Raw genomic sequence first — 3,698 nt, forward strand, 5'->3', positions numbered from 1 at the left:
GTAAATAAGAGAAGCAAGTATCCTTTTTACTTTTCCTTATTCCTAACATTAATGGACATCCATAAGAAATAGTTGTTAGTCTCATTCATAAAAAAAAATTGAAGAATGGACCCAGTGGTAGAAAGCAGACTTACAGAGACCTACATGACTGTGGCTGGTCAGAAGTTCTGCAGAGTTTTGCGGGATTCCAGGCAGGAAAACTTCCCTGCCTCATTAAAATACCAAGTATTCTGCCCATCTATTTAGCCTTCCTAAGGATGGTTCTATCACTAGGTGATTGACCAGTGAGATTAGAAAGGTGGGTCCTCCAACAGATAGACTAGGGATTTTATAGCCTTGACCAGTCTAGGGGACAATCCCCCCACCCCCTTTCAGTATAAGCCAAAAATTAATTAAGAGACAAGGGACCTACAGTAACAGTATATGAAGGTGATTTTCAGACAATGATAGATTGACACCATCCTTTGAAATATTCTAGAAAAAAAATCATTTTGCACCCTTTGTATGTTTAAAATGTAGTATTATCAGAAACCCTCAAAAATAAAATAATATAAATAATTCTTGATTGTTTGTGATATTAAAATCATCAATGAGTTGGGTATAGTTGCACACACCTTTACTTCCACCCCTCAAGAAGCAGAGGCAGGTGGATCTTTGTGAGAGCAATCGCAGCCTGGACTCCATAGCAAGTTCCAAGTCAGTTAGGGATACAAGGAGACCCTGTGTCAAAAAAAAAAACCAAAAAAAAGGAAATCATCTATGAATATATCAAGATTTGAAAAACCTATAAAAATTTATGTAAGAAAATGCTTAGCATTTAAAGATCAATTAAATAATAAAATTTATTCCATTCAGAAAATTTAAGCTGGTAGAATTATGCGGGACCAGAAATTAGAGCTATGTGAAAAGACAATAAAGATATTTAATGTGTCTTTTTTCTACATACTTCTTTTATGGAGTAACTGTACTTTTCAAGTGATATAAGAATTCATTAGCTGAAGGGACTATTAAGAAAAGATGAACCTGTTGCTAAGTTGACTACTTTAGCTATTACAGTTATAAGTTTATAATATGCACAAAGAATTGTCTCTAGACAGCAGGTTAAAAACTTTCTAAGGTAAGAAAGTAAACCACCTTAGATTCTTAATTCTTGAATAAGCATTATTTGAATGTTATCTTATTACTAAGGAGGAAACACTTTAGAATAAGTAACAACACCCAATAAAGTAATACCATATCAAGTTGTATTTGCTTAAACAAATGCAACAGCCTTTAAAATGCAATTCACACTGAATAATTTATGAAACGTGTACATATATTTCAGGTATAAAATTTGGAGAATCCAAGATCAAGGTACTAGTGGTTTTGCTGTTTGGTCAAGGATAGTCTCCTTGCCTCTAAATTAGTACCTAATGTTTGTATATTCTGAAGAGAAAGTGTTACATATTCTCATCAGAACTCAGGAGACAAAAGGACCTCACTAGTTCACTCCAGCTTTTGTTCTTTTTTAATGTGATACATTTCATAATCATTTTCAAATAGTACTATCTCCAAAAAACACCTAAAGGAGATTAAATCCTAACATGTATATGGGGGACATATAGACAATAGCACAAGTCATTAGTGCATAAAAGTGTCTAAATGGTTAATTTTTTCTAGGATCTCTTCTAGGTTAGAGAGCAAAACTTGATGTCACAAATAATCAATAGAGTATCACAATATTCCCCAAACACTTCTTAGAAATTTGTTGCTTGGAAGGATATCCTTCAGATCAATAATGTCTTCTTTTGTATTTTGTTTATTTTTATTTTATGTGTATGAGTGTATTGCTTGTACGTACATAAGTAAACCTGTGTTAAGTAATGCCCAGGAAAGTCAGAAGAGGGCATCAGACCCCCAGGAACTGGAGTTACAAACAGTTGTTGAGCACCATGTGAGTTCTGGGAACCAAACCTGAGTCCTCTGCAAGAGCAGCTGATGTTCACCACTGAGCCATCTTTCCATCCCCAAAACAGTCTTTTCCTACATAAAAAATATGAATATAAAATCTTTCCCTACCATAATATTTTTAAAGATCATGGATAGAACTTAAATTCAAATCAGTAAAGAAAAATGCAACAGAAATTAAAGGTATTAATAGGTATTATAGTGCATTGATTTTAGCTTCAAGATATTGTATTTGAGTTTTAATACAGCCGTTATTATTGAATTGAAAATATTCTTAGACACATAAACAATACCATAAATGAAGACTACTCACTAACAAACATTTCGTCATCAAAATATTCAAGAAGTACCTTGAAAGATCATATGACATGCTTAGCTGTTATTTCTCTTATTTTATACTTTTTCATTTATCAATTTCATATTTTGCTTAAATGAGCATTTGAAATCACAAACCATGACTATATCAGAATGCTTAAAATGTGTTTAGAAACTGTTATTACCTTCTTGATAAATTTGTACCACTTAAGTTTTAAACTAAACTTATGAACATATTATAAAAAATGTATAAACTAGGTAAAATTGTTCAGTAAAAGAGTTTTGGGTTAATTTTTGCATTTGACTGAATTATTTCAGTTGTTTGACATTTTCTTCATAAAGAGAAATTTTAAATACTTTCTTCTTGTAGGGTTGTCAGCTTTGTATTTTTCATTTCTTAATTTATAGTTATTCTACCAAAGCCAATTAGTTTCTATTCACATATTGATATATTTGTGTACTTATATGTTTGTTATTTGCTTAAATTTATATTTCTGTGTATAAACACACAGTTTTCCTTTGGATTAATGATTTAATATTCATTAAATTTTGATTAAATTTTCTTCTAGGTCAGTTGTGGTGGTGCATACCTTTAACATCAGCACTGGGGAAGCAGAGGCAGGTTGATTTCTGTAATTTCAAAGTCAATCTGGTCTACACTGAGAGTGCCAGGCCAACAGGGGCTACAGGGAAATCTTTTCTCAAAAAACATATATAAATATATATTTCTCAAATCTTTTCTCACAAAACATAAAGTAGCATTTATGTATAGCGTTATTAGAATTTGTCATTTGGAATGTGAATTACATTAAATTTAAAATTCAATAACTGAAATATGAAAAATCTCTATGCTATTAAAATTATTGTGTTCACTTTAGCAGCACATATACTTAAATTGGAACAATAGCAAGATTAGCATTGTCCCTACACAAGGGTGGCAGGTAAATTTATAAAGTGTTCTATATTCTTTATAGATCAGATATAAGTACCTAGGTGCACACTACTTTTACTCATCTGTTTGAGGTTAATGCTTTCTTTCTTATTTTCAAGGATAGATAATCTCAAAAGAATGTGAAATATGCTATCATGTAAATATTTTTCTTTCTGGTTGAGAGTTTGAATTGTGTATTCAGATAATTTCATGTATTAGCTCTGTTGTCGCCTGTGGACAGAAAATAAAACTTTGCTTGGATAAATAGAAAAAAAATCCAAAATCCAAATATTAAAATAAATTTATAGCACTCTTCTATAAATAGTGTACCTTGTAAGCTGTTAAAAATATTGCAATATATATACATATATATATATATAATTTACTGTAATGCTCAACTAATTGCACTGATTGCAGTTAATAAATGAAATATAAATTCTGCTAATATGATGCTTCTTTCACAGTTTTCCTTTCTATTAACCAGATCTATTTCAATACATTTCTA

General features: G+C 31.0%; 1 non-coding gene across 1 annotated transcript; it reads left to right on the plus strand.

Moving 5' to 3' along the window:
* Positions 1-3,127: 3,127 nt before the first annotated feature.
* Positions 3,128-3,231, plus strand: LOC115072625. The gene has a single exon (XR_003851662.1). It is a non-coding gene; the product is annotated as a U6 spliceosomal RNA (small nuclear RNA).
* The last annotated feature ends 467 nt before the right edge of the window (positions 3,232-3,698 follow it).

Source organism: Nannospalax galili, unplaced genomic scaffold (assembly GCF_000622305.1).
Source record: "Nannospalax galili isolate Female #2095 unplaced genomic scaffold, S.galili_v1.0 scaffold303, whole genome shotgun sequence".
Lineage (NCBI taxonomy): Eukaryota > Metazoa > Chordata > Mammalia > Rodentia > Spalacidae > Nannospalax > Nannospalax galili.